Below are 20,379 nucleotides of genomic sequence, written 5' to 3' on the forward strand. Positions count from 1 at the left end.
GTCCTAGTCTTTGTCACCTCTTTACTCGGGACGAGCAAAGGTTCGGTTTGGGGATATTTGATGTGACAAATAATTGGCGCATATTTAGCCCCCGAATTACCATTGTTTCCATGCTTTTTAGTACCTATTTGGGTCATTTCTTATCTTTAGTTCTTTGTTTTGCATATTCTTTGAGATTTTGATCCCTTGGTAGGAAAGGAGTAAGAATCTTGCATTTTCATGGCAAAACAAGGCTAAATTGATCATATTCAATGACCAAGCATCAAGGAGAGACAAGACTAGAAGGCCTTTGTACATAGCATAGTAGAAGAGCATTGTTGAGAAAGGATCCTTGAGTCCCCAAGGAAATCCCCAAGGAATTCATGAAGAAAAGGGAAGAAAAGAAGAAGAAAAGATCTTTGCCAGACAATCCGAACGGATTGTACACAATCCGTCCGTCCGCCCAAGCCCAATCCGAGCGTCCCTCAAAGGAATCCGCTCGGATTCCCCCTCGCCAATCCGAGCGTCTTGCCCAAGGATCCGCTCGGATTCTCCAGCCCAGATTCGGCCGTCCCGACTCCCATCCGCACGGATTTCAAAGATGAAAGACGTTTTCATTCTTCAAGCTACGATTAGAGAAGCCCTTCTCTCGGAGAATACCGGAGTCTCCTTGCTCAACTTAAAAAGTGTAATTACTAGTTTAGCCCTTAGTTAACCCTAATGCATCCTCCCTAATTTTCACTATAAATACCCCATTTGTCTAATTAGAGGAGCATGTTCTTCTTATCAATAATTAGTGTAGTTAATATTAATCAAATCTCTCTTCAATATTGTAATCAAATATTAATCAAGTTTTAATCCAAGTTTTAGTTCTTTAATCTCTCTCTTGTTCTTACTTTATTTTGGGTAATTGAAGATTATTTGGGTTATTATTGGGAGATTGACAACCTCTCAATCTAGGATTCAAGTACTTCTATTATTCTTGCTTTATTATTGGAATCATTAGTAGGTATAATCTCTTAATCCCTTTTTAATTATTGCTAATTACTTTCATTTATTCATCATGTTTCATTATGTTAGTATGATTGACAACCTTTCTAGCATGATCAATATGATAATGAGTGAGTAGTCTCTTAGCTAGGGTTTAATGGGTGATTAGGGAAACCAACATGGGGAATGATTCATGCTTAAATTAATATGCTTTCATATCTTATTTGCTTGCTTGTTTTGATCTTAATACATGCACATGTTATATTTGATGAAATGCTAAGCCTATGAATCCTTGCATTTACTATCATCTTCTATCCCTTCAACTTGACTTGTAAGACATAACCCAACTCGAGTCTTGTTAGACCATGCATGTGTTGAGTAGGAAAGATTAAGTCGACTTGTAGGTGTTGTACAATCTAATCGATTCGGCTCCGGGACCCAAACTTTCCTAGGATTGTAAGATATAACCCAACTCAATCCATCACAACAATAATTGCTTGCTTATAATTTGAGAACATGTTTGTATGATCATATCCCATGATTCCCCTATAAACCCATGACACCCTAGTGCTTTTAATCAATTGTTTACACCCCTTATTTTATTTACCTTGTTAGTTTATTTTCATTGCTACCTTAGTTTAGTAACCTTCTACATCAACCCAATTTGTGACACCCCCTAGACACCACTAGTTACAATAGAATTCTCATTTCAATACCCGTCCCTTGGGATCCGACCTTTACTTGCCTCTTTACTAATTGTAGAGTTGTTTGTGAAGTATAAATTGTGTTTTGTATCGACCATTGACCAACGACCACATATGCTTAATTTGTGAAACGAAATGGACTCGATCACAGCTACTTCAGTCGATCGACCACTGCCTTCAGTCGATCGACCAACCTGCGGGTTCCAGTAGCTACTGTTCAGCTCAGGGCAGTCGATCGACCGCCATGCTTAGTCGATCGACCACACCGCTAATCAGACGTGAATAAGAAGTTCGAGGAAAAGCTAGCCCATTGTGTTTAGGTTTTGATAATAAGTGTTACGTATATTTTCTATGTAACGTAACCTAGAACATTCAGAAAATTATCGAGTTTTACATTCAGTTTCATCAGTTTTTAGAATATTAATTAGGGTTCAAGAATTATTTCGGTATTAAATACAATTCACTTTGGCATTCGACTTTGTTCTTTTCCTTCGCAATTCACACGGTATTCTCTGGTTTTATTCAGTTATTTTGCATTCATTCGTAGTTGTAGAATTGCTAGATCAGTTTTCCCAAAGCCGAATTGCCGTCTTATGTTAATTGTTTATTTCTCCGTATTAATCATGAATTCTGTAGTTTATTTAGCCAATTTTATTGTTGCCTTTAATTTCAGTATGAGTAGCTAAATTGCTTGTGCTAGGATGTAGGGGAACTGTAGGATTAGGCGGCGTAGATTTAACTTGGACTGAAATCGCGTGTCAGTCGATCGACCGCCATACCTGGTCGATCGACTGGCCACGTGAGGTTTTACCTTCGTTTTAATTGTTTTAATTCTTTATTCGATGAATCGAGTGCACACGACTAGTTGAGTGTTCAAGATGTGGCTGACCCATTAGATCGAGAGATAGGGACAGTTGTTAGATCACCAATTAAAATGACTAAACTATGCTGAGATCGAAAGATAGGTAAAGTTTAGATTATTAGTCACTTCTCAGGACGAGAGTCAGTATTAGTGATATTAGGGACTTATAGCGAGATCGAAAGATGCTATCTGTTAAGAGTGGACCGAGAGGACCTCTTGTTTTCCCGCCTCATGTGTTTGATTTAGACCTGCTTAGTTTGCTGCCGCCGAAACTATAGTGAACCGACCATCCTTGCACCTCCTTTAATATCTGTTTTTATCCATCTTTTTAGTTTATTGTCTTTTATCGCCTTAGCTATAGATAAAATCAACTCAAAAACCCCCCACATTTCTGTTACCTTAGACTGAAATTAAACAACTAGAAATTACGTCTGCCTCTCTGTGGTTGGACCCGACTGCCGCTAGCTATAGTTGTAGTTGGAGATTATAAATTTATTTTTGACACCTCACGACGGGTATCAAATTTTGGCGCCGTTGCCGGGGAGGCAATTGTTCTAATTTTTAGTTGTTTTTATTTAGTCCTTCTTAGTTTAAGGGACATCCGTTCCTTAAACTTTTCTTATATTCTTTTTGTAGTTTCTTCTTATGCACAGGTCACAGGGTGGTGAATTAGTACCGTTCAATCCCGAGATTGAGAAGACCTTGCGTGAGTTGAGACGATCATCTAGGATATTGCCGACAGAGGAAGAGCTGAGTACTCTGTCTAGGTACTACGAGAACGAACTGTTCGAAGAAGATCCACCTACATCTCCTGCTTCTACTTCTTCAGCTGAGACAGTCACTTCTCCAGACATTCCAATCATGGCTGAAGAAGCAACTATAGCAAGTCATTCTGAGCCGACAGCTGCAAATCTTTACAAGGGGTTCGAATTACCTGGAGCTGATAGGAAATTCGAACCGAAGCCTTCCTATATCAACTTGGTTGAGAGAAACCAGTTCGGGGGTGCTGCAAATGAAGATGCAGCCAAGCATATGGAGATATTTATTGATTATTGCTGCTCTATACCCCCGCCGACCGGTGTGACCCAGGACCAGATAAAGGAGACCATGTTTATATTCTCACTCCGCGATGCTGCAAGGGAGTGGTACAGAGATCTGGATCGAGCCGCTCATGGGATCACCGACTGGAATTCCTTAGCCCTGGCATTTTACAAGAAATACTTCTCTGCCTCGAAGACGAATGTCATTAGAGCTCAGATCACGAGCTTTAAACAAGGGCCGGATGAGAACTTTCATGAGGCATTGGTCCGTTTCAAGAAATTGGTGCGAACCATACCGCACCATGGGTTCGAAAAATGGAGTCTTTGCAATCAGTTCTATAATGGGCTGTATGACGATCAGAGGGCTATCTTGGATGTCTGCGAGCCCAATGGCCGATTTCTTTGAGAATATGGGAGAGACTAAGGGGTGGAAGATCATTGATGACTTAGCCACCCATAAAGTGAATATGGGAATTCCGGAGGCAATCGAGAGGAGGAGTCTTTGAATCCCCTTCGTAGCGCATTAGAGGCTCTCACGGCGAGGTTTGAAAAATACGAGTTGGGAGGAGCTTCAAAAGAAGGGATGTATCATGTGAATCTTTGTTTCAGACGGTCCTTTCGTCTGTAGAAGATGTGGAGCTGAGGGACATGTTTCAGAAAATTGTCCTAGTCCCTTCGAGTCCTGTGCTGCCTTTCAACATTACAGGCAGACAAACACGTACTATGAGCCGAATGTCCATCCCAACTTGAGGTGGAATAGCCAGAATGTCCTGAATCTGACTCAACCTCCACAGCAGCAGCAGCAGCAGACTTATGTGCCTCCTCATAAGCAACAACAGTACCAAAAACCTCCCTATGTGCCACAGCAACAACAATCCCAAAATTCTGAGTTTGCTGAGTTGAAGAATATGTTGGAAAAGGAGTCCCAAGCTAGAGAGGCCGGAATGAAACAGCTAGAGAGCCAAATTGCTCAATTGGCTAGCAAGAATACCACTCGAGCTCCAGGACACTTACCGACTCAAACTGACCAAAAGGAGACCCTTAATGCCAACACTTTGAGGAGCGGGTCTACTCTGGAGGGGCCTGCTATGATTGAGGATGCCCCTGAAAAAGATAAGCCGGAACCTAGTCAAAACAAAGCTGGAACGAACAAAGGAAAGAAAAAGGCGTCTACCAGGTATATCAATCGATCGACTGACATACCCGGTCGATCGACTGAAGTGCGACAAACATTAGCTTCTGGTACTATTGAAGCCAGTCGATCGACTGATCAACCTGGTCGATCGACTGGAACCGCTGCTGATGGTGAACAATTTCGTCCTCCAATGCCCGATAACTTGAGGGATCATTTGTTTCGGGGTACGACTCCCCCGAAAATATTGAGGCCAGACCCGAGTGCTGATGGGTCAATCCCGGTTCCAATGTACGACCCAATGTCGATCAATGGTTCATATTTGAGACGGTCTGAAGAGGGGTCAAGCTTCAATAAGGAGAAGGTAGTGGACTTCCAGCCTAAGTCCACGGATGCCGGCATGCGAGATTTAGAGGAGAGGGCTAAGTTACTTCTTACAGCCCCCTATCCGGAGAGATTGGTGCCGACGAAGGAACAAGTATCTTTCAATAAATTTGAAAATGTTGTTCGTAGTTTAAACGTACAAGTACCTTTCCTTGAATTAGTGAATCAAGTGCCCGCTTACATGAAGTTTATGAAGCAATTTCTTGTCTCGTCTAAAAAGAGGTCACTTTAAATGTGCATCTTTGTCGCACTCACTAAAGAGTCATGTTCTTATTTGACTCACACTGCACCCCATAAGCTAGAGGACCCAAGTAGCTTTTCCGTTCCTTGTAATATAGGTACCTTCTCTATTGAGAAGGCATTATGTGACCTAGGAGCTAGTATTAGCGTCATGCCCTTGAGTCTTGCTAGAAAGTTAAAATTGAATAGGTTTGCAGTTACGAGCATGACCGTACAGATGGCTGACCGATCTGTGGTCCAGCCTATAGGAGTCTTAGAAGACATTCCCGTGCAAATAGGAAAGTTCTTCTTCCCTGTAGACTTCGTTGTACTTGATATGCCTGAGGATGCCCATATTCCTATCATACTAGGTAGACCATTTTTGCACACTGCTGGTGCAGTCATAGATGTAGGCTCGGGAACCTTGACCTTCAAAGTAGGGAAGCATTCCATTGTTTTTGCCCAACCTGCTAAGAAGAAAGACCCCATGTGGCCTGTGACTTGCAATACGGTTTCTGAAAAGAAATCCTACTTTGTGCTTCCTAATATGCCTGTCTCTATTCCTATTCCTGTCGTAACCCCTCCGCCCCAGACTGGGAGCAAATTGGAGGAAGATTCGTCTATTTTTTATATTGCAGGAGCTGGTTTGGGGAAGGACGAGCCGCATGTTGCTCCAGCTGTGAAGGAGCCAATCATTTTACAAGGCAGTCTTGGTTACCTTAGCTATGGCACTGATGAGGAAGTTGATGACGAGCCGGTCAAAGCAACGGAGTCTGATTTGGATTCCGACGAGTCCGAAGAGGTGATTGCTTGGGATGATGTCCGACATGTTGACCCGTTGAGTCTTGCAGACGATGGAAGTGAGAGTGCAGCTGAGAAGATGAGCACTATTAAGGCTACTTCTTATAGCCAGAGGCCAGTCAAGTGGGCCATTCCATGGCCGTTCTTGATCAACTATTAGTTGATTGAGACTTCTTTAAAACATTTACATTTTATTTACTTTCGTTGAACCTTTTTATTTATTGTTTTCTATGCGCGAAACTTCGCCGTTTACGTTTGCTTAGGATTTTTAAGCACTTTAGACTTTACTTTGGGTTTTGCGTAATTTTGGGCGCGTATTATTGTGCACTTGCAGGTTTCTAGACCTCATTAGCTCAAGTTATTGAGCAAATATGAAGAAATCAGAAGTTACAGTAGTATTTTCAGTCGATCGACTGACCTGTATGGTCGATCGACTGGCTGCACAGTTCCAGGAGCTTCTGTTCCTGTACTCTGGTCGATCGACTTCCTGCTATGGTCGATCGACCTTCATGGACTGTTGTACATGTTCACGACCTTTCCCCTGCTGTGTTTGGTCGATTTGCGGAATTGAGGGAGTTTTCTACTCCACTTTATCTTCCGTCATATTATTTATTTCTTCTATTTTCTCAATTGTGCACATAATACCGCTTCAAAATTGTTTTCTCGGACTTATGCGTGGTTCTTTTGTCTTTTTAGGTACTTTTTTGTAGCACTGCTAGCTACTGAAACCTCCTTGCTAACGCTGGTTTGGGGAGGTTTCCTTTTGCTGCGCTTAAAGTCTTGTGAGTTCCCGATTTCCACTTCATGTCATATTTCTTTATTTTCTCGCAAATTCCCGTTTTTCCTTTTCTTCCATTACATGATTTTGCACAATGAGGACATTGTGCGATTTGGTTTGGGGAAGGGTTTTGCGTCGCATATCATTTGCTTGCATTCACGTTTACATTTTTGTTTTGCATTGTTATTTAATTTCTCTTATATATACAGAAAATTTCAAAAAAATTTGAAAAATTTCATCAAAATTCAAAAATTTGCATGTTTATTTCAGCATGTAGATCGAGTCGGAACGGTAGTATTTCAATGATGATATTGCATTTGCATCTGTTTCTGCCTGAACCTTGCTAATTGACATGCTATTAGTAGAATCGTATAAGTGCATATCTACGAGTTTTCGTTAATTATTTGCTGAACTTGAGACTTGACTTAGATTTTTGGCAAACTACTTATATTTTCTAAGGTTTAGAGCCTATAACTGGTGACATCTATGACCAGTTTATCTAGGATGTGAGTAGTACTCCTTATGAGACATGTTACATAAATGTGCATAAATATGAACTTGATCTGCTTAATACCTGTATGCATTCGGTTTGTGGTTTGTAGACACATGTGGTAGAGGTTTCCCTTTATTCGTTTTGCCCATAAGCTTCACACTGCCAAAAATAGCCTTTTTGTCCCATTACTACATCCTACATTTAGCCTGCCCTTGTCAAGCTAGTAGTCTATGTTCTTGGGATTGTTACTCGGTTTTTGGTAGCATTTGCTCTTATTGAGATTATGTTGGATAAAAAGAATGAAGGAGGAAAGAAGTTCAAAAAGAAAGAGGAAAAAATGATTCGAAAAAGAAAAAAAAGAGTTATGTACTATTTACCCAGTCGATCGACCACTACATCAAGTCGATCGACTGAGTTCCGAAGGAAATCAATTCCCATAATTCAAAATCCTTATCTTATGGCGATTTTTACTCCCATGTTGCATTAGTATCTTATGGGGAGTTGGTTGATTGCTTTTATACCGGAGATTGTTAGATTTGTGCTTGCTTTAGCACCGTTTCAATTGATTTTGAGCAAGAAGTTGGATGTTGCCATATGGTTCCGTTTGGGTACTAGCTTGATCACCTGTACCTCCACTTTTCCATAAATGTTTTGCCTCTTCTTACCCATACCTCACATTATCCATATTTACCTCGGCATGTGTCATGGTCATTTGTTGGTTGGAATGCATATGTACGGTCATAGAGATTACTTTCATATTAGATTGCAGGCATGTTCTTATAGGTCGTAGTTAGGTGAGAGTCTCTACAAAATGAATTCTTTCTATCCTCTTATATATTCACCTGTGCTTATGAGTGATTCGAGCGACCCGTGAGAGTCCGATTTGATAAGTCTCTGTAGTTGACGGTTCAGCATTTCTTAACGACCTTTTAACTCGTTTGCATGATTCGCATGGCTAATTAATTGTTAGTTATTGCATTAAAATGGTTTAGGCTATTCGGTTTGCAATTCGCTCTGAGATTGAACTCGTTCCATTAGGTGATTAGATCGAGTCTAGTTCTTGCTTGAGGACAAGCAAGGGTTTGGTTTGGGGAAGTTTGATGCGTGTCTTTTATATGATGTTTTACATCCTGTTTTACACGCATTTCAGAGCTCATTTTAGTAGTTTATGCTACTATTCTCCCTATTTCCGTGTACTTTCGTGTTTTTGTACATTATTGCAGAAATGTGAAGAATTCAACGGAAATTGAGCTAAATCCGTCCCCGAGTATCCTGCATTGCACTTGACGTGAAGAATTCACTTAAGGAACGAGCTTGGTGCGCGTTTCAAGGCCCAAAAGACAAATCCACGAGATTATAGAAGCCAACTATCAGCTACTTCAGTCGATCGACCACTGCCTTCAGTCGATCGACCAACCTGCGGGTTCCAGTAGCTACTGTTCAGCTCAGGGCAGTCGATCGACCGCCATGCTTAGTCGATCGACCACACCGCTAATCAGACGTGAATAAGAAGATCGAGGAAAAGCAAGCCCATTGTGTTTAGGTTTTGATAATAAGTGTTACGTATATTTTCTATATAACGTAACCTAGAACATTCAGAAAATTATCGAGTTTTACATTCAGTTTCATCAGTTTTTAGAATATTAATTAGGGTTCAAGGATTATTTCGGTATTAAATACAATTCACTTTGGCATTCGACTTTGTTCTTTTCCTTCCCAATTCACACGGTATTCTCTGGTTTTATTCAGTTATTTTGCATTCATTCGTAGTTGTAGAATTGCTCGATCAGTTTTTCCAAAGCCGAATTGCCGTCTTATGTTAATTGTTTATTTCTCCGTATTAATCATGAATTCTGTAGTTTGTTTAGCCAATTTTATTGTTGCCTTTAATTTCAGTATGAGTAGCTAAATTGCTTGTGCTAGGATGTAGGGGGACTGTAGGATTAGGCGGCGTAGATTTAACTTGGACTGAAATCGCGTGTCAGTCGATCGACCGCCATACCTGGTCGATCGACTGGCCACGTGAGGTTTTACCTTCGTTTTAATTGTTTTAATTCTTTATTCGACGAATCGAGTGCACACGACTAGTTTAGTGTTCAGGATGTGACTGACCCATTAGATCGAGAGATAGGGACAGTTGTTAGATCACCAATTAAAATGACTAAACTATGCTGAGATCGAAAGATAGGTAAAGTTTAGATTATTAGTCACTTCTCAGGATGAGAGTCAGTATTAGTGATATTAGGGACTTATAGCGAGATCGAAAGATGCTATCTGTTAAGAGTGGACCGAGAGGACCTCTTGTTTTCCCGCCTCATGTGTTTGATTTAGACCTGCTTAGTTTGCTGCCGCCGAAACTATAGTGAACCGACCATCCTTGTACCCCCTTTAATATCTGTTTTTATCCGTCTTTTTAGTTTATTGTCTTTTATCGCCTTAGCTATAGATCAAATCAACTCAAAAACCCCCCATATTTCTGTTACCTTAGACTGAAATTAAACAACTAGACATTACGTCTGCCTCTCTGTGGTTCGACCCGACTGCCGCTAGCTATAGTTGTAGTTGGAGATTATAAATTTATTTTTGACACCTCACGACGGGTATCAGTTGTAATTTAAGTTGTTGTGATTAAAAATGGTTTGTAGATACACGTGAATTATTCAATTTTGAGATGCATTTGGCTTAGCTTGATTTTGTTACCAGACTTTGAGTTGAATTATATGGCTGCTCACATTTTAGGTGCAAGAGCAAGTAGCAAATTACAAGGGAATTGATAATTGAGAATTGAGAAACAACAACTCTAGAAAACGAACGCTAGTAGCAATTTGAGAAAGAAATATGAAATTGAGGAGGAAAATTTGTTTCGTCGAAATTGACATGTTGTGCCATTGAGGATAATGAGTCATTGCACTTTCCGATGTCTTCCAAGTAGTATAGAACGTTATCATGATAAAGTATATCTGAGTATGAATTGTGATTGTTATGTAAGATGAAACTTGTGAGGTACTGCTCTTGCGCTCGTATATACTTAACTGATTGGGACACACTCCAAGCAATACAACCTAAGTATGATATCAACAAATATCAAATTCTGAATATCCTGACAAATAGAGTGGGGCATTCGAGGGATTGATGATGGTTTATATCACATGGTAATGCATCCATATGATATTTCTTGTTAGCTAACCCATACCAACTTTCTCCCCCATTCAGTTGTTTTTTCCTCTTAACATTTGATTTCGTTGTCCTTTTGACTTGTTATAGAATTTCAAATGATTAGTTTAACTTGTGCGCACTTTGTTCATGTGGTCTATAGGCTTCAAGAAAAGGCATAGGAAGAGCTCTTATAATTATTTCGAGGTTTATTTGTTCTCTCTTTTTGTATGTAGACATGTAACCTCAGCAGCTTGTGCCGGAGTACTAATTGTTAACTGTATGTCAAGATTAGAGAAAAGACAAAGTGAGGACCACAAGTTGTTGTGCATTGCTTTTTTCAGTTATGTTTCTTGAGCTTAATTGTTTCTTTAGGGACTCACTGATCATCTTCAAGGAATTCAGATGTTGTAATAGTTCGTAGCTTGTTTAACATTTTGTTATATTTATATTTGGATTTGTTGTAGCGCGAATGAGCCTACTGTGGATCCCAACCGTCGTGGTGGATATTTAGCTTTTGCAACTCAGGTATTTGTTCAGAATTTAGTCTTTCTCCTATTGTCTTAAAAACCAGTCTTCTACCAGCAGCTATTTTATTCTGAAAATGCTAAACTTGTAACTGGTATTCTCAGATTTTGTTATACGATTTTCTGGGAAAACCTTCCAGACAACAATTGATACAAACTTTAGCTCGCTTGATGAACGTGTTGTGTGAAATAGTTATAAGCCATGCTAATCTATTCAAGGGTACGAAATTTGGTGGCAGTACGTAACTTCTATGTAACTTCTGCAAATATAGGAAAGGGGCAACTGTTGTGTGATCACTCTTTTGCTAATATTTATGAATCTTGATACATCTTACCTATGTAGTTTATTCTGACTAAGATTTATTCAAATAGAAATTTAATCATGATACTTATTAGAATACTAGAAATCTACTTCTATTCCCTCTGATTATTTCCATATAGAACAATAGTCCATGTCTAATTAATCTCCTACAAGAAGGACTCAGCTGGCACTCGATATTTAAAGAGGCTATCTGCTGCTGGTCTTACTCACTTACTCATGTCCATCTGCTCCCAAGCTTAAGCTTTCACTTTACTGTGGTGGATGATAACAAAAAGAAGTGGAAGTTTGTAGGTAACTTCTCTTTTAATTTATTCATATATGCCCTATATATTTGGTGCTAGTGTGTTTTGGTCCCACGGGCGAATTAGGATCAATTCAGCGTATGTTAGCATTAATAGAGTTACAATTGTAATCTTTTTTTAGGCGCATATCTGTATTTTCTCGCTGTATTTTTTTTAGGTTTACTTCAGTTTTACCGCTAAATCAAATTGTTAATGGTTTTTTTTTTTAGTTTTTTCTTACAATTGGTTTTGTTAAATGTATCATTGCAGATTTAAGAGTGTCAATTGACGAGATGAAGGATGTTAAAGAGGTGTAGGCTACCAACTGTTTAGGGGATATGTAAAGTTGATTAGTTTATTAACTAAGCTGTGTATGTGATTATTTATACACTTGGATGTATAATTTTTGAATATCCACATTATTGTTGGGCCAGATAATATGCAAGGGTTTTGATAGTTGGTTGCATTCTTGTATATGTATTGTTTGTTCATTTTGATATTTGGATTGTCAAATTTATAGGACGTTGCAAAAATTTAGGTAGCAATATTTTTTTTTTGGAAAAAAATACATATCTATGGTGGCGGTTCCCAAGTTAGAAACACCACTATAGGTTTGCCTATTATGGCGGTTCTTTAACGACAACCGACGTTATACTAGCCTTTCGCGACTGTTTGGTATATACAACCGACGTTATAGAAAACATGTAGTGGCGGGTTGTGGTATAAAGATATTACTGAAGTACCTATTGTGGCGGTTTTTAAACAATAACCGCCACTATAGATGATGTATAGTGGCGGTTCTTGTCTAACAACCTTCGTTTTATATAAGTCTATAATGGCGGTTTTTATAACAACCACCACAATAGGAGAGCTATAGTGGCGGTTGTACAACCGCCGTAAAATTTATACGACGCCGCGATAAATGACGGACCCTAAATATCTTAAAACCGCCACAAAAGGTCATTTATAACCGCCACCCTAGGGGGTTTTCTACTAGTGATATCAGTAGTCGTTATGGAGATTTTTGTTACTAGAAGGTGAGCCTAGTGTATAATCATTTGGGAGATCATGGGATGAAGTGAATCTTGGTTTTATAGAATTATTAAAATAAGATGTAATCAATTAAGGAGAAAACAATGAGTGGGTGGATCTATCGATGGGGAGTATGAGTGAGAAGCATGATGAAAGGGATTGTTGATAAGAAATGAATGAAAGATAATGATATAGGTTAATGGAATTTGATTTTTGGAAGTAATGGGAAGAGAAGGATGTGTTAGAAATCTATATCTCATAATACAACATATTCTTATATGTTACAATTTAATTTAATCATAAATTAATTTAGATCTTATGCATGCAAACATGAATAAAGATAAAGAAGAAATCGTCATTCTTACAATAGAAATTTCGGATTATTGGGCACAAATGAGTTCTCCTACTCACTTGTTCTTGAGCTCTCCTAATATGGATGAACAAAGATTCAAGGGTAGAATCTCTCCCAAAGATGAATACCCAAAGTAACCCCTTAATAAGATTAATATTATTAATACTAGAACAATATTAATCTAAATAAAATTGACCCAAAAATATTGAATTTGGTCTCTTAATTTTCGGTTAAGAGAAGGGAGAAGAAGGAGTAATAATCTCTCTAAAACTCTTTATTTTTAGATGTTAGAATGAATGAATATACACTAGTATGCATGTAGTGTATATTAGGAAAAATAATGAGCAAAAGACCCTTGGCCTTGCACAAGGAAAACCGGGTAGGAGGGGGTGGATATGGCCAATGCATGAGCTTCAATTCTTCCCAAAAAATATAGGCATGTAAGGCTATGCATTAGGTCTTATGATTATGTCTTCCACTAAACATAACTAACACAAAAATAAGCCTAATACTCCCTCCTTATTTTCGGCACATATGGTGTAAAATGGAAAATCCATTTTACACATTATTTTGTCAATTTGTCACATGTAACATGTTTCATGACATTAGGTATATAAAATGTATTTTTAACAATTAAAAATCAACATATTAATAAAGTATGTCACTTATAAAGTTAACCTAGTAATTCATAATTACTTGTACCGTAATGGGTTCCCGAGTCATAAATTACAACATTCTGAATTTATAATAATCAATTCATTCCTTTTTAATTGTTTCCGTAAACAATAATTTCATCTAAGTAATAAAACAATTCGATCACTTAGACCGTATCTTATTTAATCGAATTATAATGAGATACGTAAATATTACTTCCAAAATCGTCCGTCAATTTTAAGTAATTTAATTAACCCGTATCGTCATACGATCAATTAAATAATCAATTAAGAGTGTTACCCTTTAGGTATGACCTAAGGGGATCAACTGATCGCCACCGTCGCACGACAGTAATGTCAAACTCTAGTCAGCCAATCATTACCGATATGTGTGGACCAGTTGACAGTAAAATATTACTTCCCACATGTATTCTTAAAATGAGACTTAAACATGTGATCATCATGATCGACAGTTGTGATCGCATTATTGTCGGAGGACACATATTCCAACAATCTCCCACTTGTCCTCGACAAGTGTGCTGTGGGATTTATCTGTATGCATCCCTTTAGTTTTAAGGACTATAACGAATTATAACATGATGAATTACTAGTCATAAAATAAAATGCATAAACAAGATCGTAAAGGATTAAGAAATAACCTTCGGTCCTAGCAAATTCGGCCTAAGAACAATATCAAAGTTGATATTCGCCTATCAGTTGCACCCAAGACGATATGAGAAATGCCCTTTGATTATGCTAGAATCGATCCCCAAATTTCAGTAAATTAAATTAGGGTTTTTCGTTTTTTTGTGTTTTTTTTTATGAGAGGCAAGAGTGAGATGGAAAAAAATTAGGTTAGAAAATTAACCTAACTCTCCCTCTTAAACCGTGAAAACAAGAGAAGAGGAATAGGTTTTTCTTCTTATTTTCGGCCCACATACCGAAATAATAAGGATTATAATTTCCTTATTTTCGGTTATGGCAAAAATGTATAAATGTGTTAAATATAAATTGTCATCTAGTGAGGATCGAACCCATGACCTCTTGGTTTGAGTACCCTCACTATTACCACTATGACACATTCATCTTGTTGATATTAAATATAACCGATTACATTTAATTACGAATTAACATATTAATTCGTCCAAGCTAACATTACATACATTTAATTAAATATAACTTATTATATTCAATTTACTTAATTGTGATTAATTGTCTCAACTAATATTATTTAATCTTCATTAAATAATATTCTCATCAACACATTGACTAACCATTTAGTCATATAAGGCATCAATGTGATTATATTTCTATAACCACATCTCTCAAACACATCCTATAGGTGTGACCTTTAGGGACCAGTTGATCACCGCCATCTGTATGATAATAACGTCAAACTTTCTAGCAAGCCAACTGTTATTAGGTAATCGCTAATCAACTGATTAAAATACGAAGTATACCCTTGTGAACCTGTAAGAGATTTACAAATGTTATCACACTAATTTGTGGAGGACACAAGCTCCAACAAACTCCCACTTGTCCTCACAAGTGTATGTGTGATAACCGATTCTCATATCCTAAAATTTCTCCCACTCAATGTAAAACAATTTACAAAATCCGTATTCGCAAAGGTCGTATTTTACAAGAGATCATCATCAAGAGTGGTTTCCCCGACTAGAGAGTAACTTAACTGATAAACGAATCATCATTCGGGCTTGCCATGCATTTCAGTTACAACTCCTCGAGTGGCCCTGAGAAATAACTATACCTGATAAAGGTTGGATATTTTCCTCAACTCGAATCCTACCGATGTAAGCGCAGTATGAAATGACCCAGAAAAAATCTACATAGCCTCCAGTTACGGCAGACCGTGAGAAAGAAACCAAAGTCACCCAAAAACTGCCTTAATCTCAAGAGACAGTCGATAGTCAAAAGAATCGACTCTAGGAACATAATGGATGTCCTATCCACGACCTGGCACTGAATGTTTTAAACATTTAGGACTTCATTACGTTGTCACAAAAAAATTTGTCCTACGAGGTATCGTTATAATCTCGTATTTGTGAACGATCAGTCAACCGTTTGACTTATGGCTCGTTGAACCCACCAACAATCGACTGCACAATATAATAGCCAGAGTTATCTGCTCTTGGAGGCGATTACGGACCAAACAAAATATAATGTAATTCAGTTCACTTTGTGGCGTTCAAAGTTGTCAGTACAATCCACATGAAAAACAAAATATTATAATAAAACGATGAAGTTATAAATAGTATATGAAAAAGATAATGTATCAAATTCATAATCAACTACTACAACTCAGGAACACGTTTAATTCCCATGGAAATAACATGCCCTTCATGCTTATCAAAATTCAACGGTTAGTGAGAGGGTCTGCGATGTTATCATCCGTCGCAATCTTGTCAATCACTATCTCTTCTTACTCCACATAATCACGGATCAGGTGAGCTTTCCGATGTACATGTCTAGATTTGTTGTTAGACTTAGGCTCCTTAGCCTGGAAGATGGCACCTCTATTGTCACAATAGATGGTGATCGGGTCATTCGAACTAGGAACTATCGTAAGTCCTTGTAAGAATTGACGCATCCATATCGCTTTCTTAGCTACTTCCGAAGCGGCATAGTACTCGGATTCATTAGTAGAATCTGCTACAACACTCTGTTTGGAACTCTTCCAGCTGACCGCAGCACCATTAAGAGTGAAGACGAACCCGGACTGAGATTTTGAATCATCTCGATCCGTTTGGAAGCTAGCATCTGCGTAACCGATTGCGCATAGCTTAGTATCGCCTCCATAAGTTCCTTAGTCCTCCGTAGGTACTTGAGGATATTTTTAACAGCTATCCAGTGTGTTTCACCTGGATTCTTTTGGTACCGACTCGTCATACTCAATGCATATGCCACGTCTGGTCGTGTGCATATCATGGCATACATGATTGATCCTATTGTAGATGCATAAGGAACACGACTCATGCGCTCAATCCCTTCAGGCGTCGTGGGTGACTGAGACTTGCTCAACTGCATCCCAGACGTCATTGGAAGGTTCCCCTTCTTGGAGTTGGTCATGCTGAACTTCTCAAGAATCTTATCCAAATAAGACTCCTGACTAAGTGACAACGTCCGTCGTGATCTATCTCGGTAGATACGGATTCCCAAAATGCGTTGTGCCTCACCCAGATCTTTCATCTGGAAATGGTTCTTTAACCATTCTTTAACCGAAGATAGGAGAGGAATGTCATTCCCAATCAGGAGTATGTCATCGACATACAATATCAAGAATACAATCTTGCTCCCACTCGACTTGATATATAAGCATGGTTCTTCGACCGATCGAGTGAAACCATACTCTTTTATCACCTGGTCGAAACGATGATTCCAACTCCGAGAAGCTTGCTTAAGTCCATAAATGGAGCGCTTAAGCTTGCATACTTTCTTAGGATGTTCAGGATCTATGAAACCTTCGGGTTGCGCCATGTACAACTCTTCCTCCAAATAACCGTTTAAGAAGGCGGTTTTCACATCCATTTGCCAAATTTCATAATCATGAAAAGCGGCAATCGCTAAGATTATCCGAATGGAACGTAGCATGACTACAGGTGCAAAAATCTCATCATAATGCAATCCGTGCACTTGAGTGAAACCTTTTGCCACTAGTCGTGCCTTGTAGGTATCTGGTTGCGCGTCTACAGAATGCTTTATTTTGTAAAGCCATTTGCACTGTAGAGGTTTTACCTTATTAGGTAAATCAACAAGATCCCATACGTCATTCTCATACATGGAGTCCATCTCGGATTGCATGGCTTCGAGCCATAGCTTTGAGTCGAAACAAGTCATAGCACCTTTATAGGTAGCGGGTTCATTACTCTCTAGGAGTAAAACGTCATTCTCCTCGACAATACCAATGTATCTGTCCGGAGGATGAGAGACTCTACCCGACCTCCTAGGTTCCTCAGGAATATTAACCGTATCATCAGTTGGAGGAACAACTTCCTCGATCTGTTCCTCGGTTGTTGGTTCTGGAATCTCCGACAGCTCGAAGGTTCTATTACTCGTCTTGTTCTCGAGAAATTCTTTCTCTAATAACGTCGCACTAGCCGCACCAAAAATTCGATGTTCGGTAGGTGAAAAGAAGTAATGACCAAATGTTCCTTTTGGAGAACCTGTAAAGTATGTCTTGACCGATCGCGGGCCGAACTTATCCTTGTGTCTCCACTTGACATAAGCCTCGCAGCCCCAAACCCGAATAAAGGACAAGTTAGGGACCGTTCCCTTCCATATTTCATATGGAGTCTTGTCGACAGCTTTAGTCAGACTTCGGTTAAGTATAAGAGCAGCTGACAAGAGAGCAAAATCCCATAATGAATCAGGCACTACCGTGTGACTCATCATGGATCGAACCATATCAAGTAAGGTTCGATTTCTCCGTTCGGACACACCATTTAATTGAGGTGTTCTAGGTGGAGTTAACTGTAGAACGATTCCACAGTCTTTAAGGCGTTGATCAAACTCATTTGAAAGATATTCGCCACCCCGATCTGAACGGAGTGCTTTAACCTTTCTACCTAGTTGGTTCTCAACCCTATTCTGGTATTCCTTGAATTTCTCAAAGGACTCACTTTTATGCTTCATTAAGTAGACATATCCGTATCTACTCAAATCGTCCGTGAAAGTGATAAAATATCTATAGCCATCTCTAGCGGTAATTGACATAGGTCCACAAACATCAGTATGTATGAGTCCTAATAGGTCACTAGCGTGTATTCCAACACCTTTGAAGGAAATTCGAGTCATTTTGCGAATGAGACATGATTCACACGTGCCATATGTAGAAAAATCGAACGCGGGAATAGTCCCATTATCGACGAGTTTCTTTACGCGTTTCTCATTTATGTGTCCCATTCGACAATGCCATAGATAGGTTTGATCTTTGTCACCAACCTTTAATTTCTTATTATTCATGTGTAATACTTCCGTGGTTTGATCTAAGATGTAAATTTCATTCATGGAAACTGCTTTGCCATAAATCATTTCATTGAAAGAGAAAATACAGCTATTATCCTTTATTGAAAAATGCAAAACCGTCTTTAGCAAGTACGGAAACAGAAATAATGTTCTTAGACAAACTGGGTACATAGTAACAGTTATTTAAAAATAACTCAAAACCACTAGGGAGTTGGATTACATATGTTCCCTTCGAGACAGTAGCAACTCGTGCTCCATTCCCGACTCGCAGGTCCACATCACCTTTTTCGAGAGGTATGATGTTCTTTAGGCCCTGCAAATGATTACACAGATGAGAACCACAACCAGTATCAAGTACCCAAGTTCCAAAACTTGCATGGTTAATCTCAATCATATGAATATAAGATGACATACCAACGGGAGCGACGCGGCTTTGCTTTGATGTCCTCACGGTAGACGGACAGTTCCTCCTCCAATGTCCAGTCTTGTGACAATGGTGGCACTCAATGTCACCGCCCTTGCTCTTTGCCTTGCCCTGTGAGCCACTAGTCTCACCGGGCCCACTCTTACCGTTTCCTGGCTTTTTAAACTGTGGCTTACCTACAGCTAGGTCACCATGAGCCTTGCCCTTACCTTTACCCTTGTTGGAAATCTTGAGAACATCCTGCTTCATGCTCCCACTCAATTTCATATCCTTCTCGGTCTGTACGAGAAGGGAGTGTAGCTCATGAGGACTCTTTTTCAAGTCATTCATGTAGTAGTTCGCCCTGAAAAGGGCAAAACCATCATGAAGAGAATGAAGCATTCGGTCAATGACAATGCTCTCACTGATTTTGCAATCAAGTGCCTCCAGCTTCTCGACATTCTCAATCATGTGAAGAATGTGTGGGCTAACCGGTTGGCCCTTCTGGAGTTTCGCATCAAAGAAGCGACATGTATGCTCATATGTAACGATTCTCGGTGCTTTTGAGAACTCGTTAGTGAGCGTGGTGAAAATCTTGTTCGCACCTTGGGCAATGAAGCGTTTCTGCAAATTGGTTTCCATTGCAAAGATGAGTACGTTCTTTATCGCACCCGCTTCCATAACGAAGTCACTATAAGCGAGTGACTCGTTGACTTCTGCATTGGGGCCTAGGTTTACCGGTATTGGCTCGATTAAGTACACGAGCTTACCGTCAAAGCAATGGCGGCATTCCGTAGTCTTTGCCTCCCAGTCCGCAAAGTTGGACCCGTCGTTTTTCAGACGTGTGAACTGATTCATTTGGTCCATGAATATTTTCAGCCAGGACTCGCGTCCAAGTGTGGCACTAGGCATTTGGATTGCGTTATTTCCAGGCATTTTTGTTGTAACAGTAAAATAAACGTGTTCTACACTGCGAAAAGAAGAATAAATAATAAGCATGTGCATCAATTTTAATTTAAGTCTAATGAACTAGTGTCATAACGCGAAGACTCAAAACATTTATACAATTGACCTTCCTCAAGAATTATATAAATGATCCCAAGACTCAATTATCTGTAAATTGATAAGCTAACCTTTTAGCTAATTATACCGTTAGAATTCTTGGTCGATAAATTTCTGTAAATTCTATCTTTAGTCCATCATAATCACGAGAAACTCTTCGGACTATGATGTTGAGATAAACTAAGTCAACACAAACTACTTACCCAACGTAGAAGGGGTCATATTATGC

General features: G+C 39.1%; 1 long non-coding RNA gene across 1 annotated transcript; it reads left to right on the forward strand.

Annotated features, from left to right (window-relative positions):
• The first annotated feature begins 10,779 nt into the window (after positions 1–10,779).
• LOC141621524 (uncharacterized) lies at positions 10,780–12,107 on the forward strand. Its single transcript, XR_012532413.1, has 4 exons — positions 10,780–10,878; positions 11,003–11,063; positions 11,541–11,675; positions 11,936–12,107. It is a non-coding gene; the product is annotated as an uncharacterized LOC141621524 (long non-coding RNA).
• The last annotated feature ends 8,272 nt before the right edge of the window (positions 12,108–20,379 follow it).

Source organism: Silene latifolia, chromosome X, assembly GCF_048544455.1.
Source record: "Silene latifolia isolate original U9 population chromosome X, ASM4854445v1, whole genome shotgun sequence".
Taxonomy (NCBI): Eukaryota; Viridiplantae; Streptophyta; class Magnoliopsida; order Caryophyllales; family Caryophyllaceae; genus Silene; species Silene latifolia.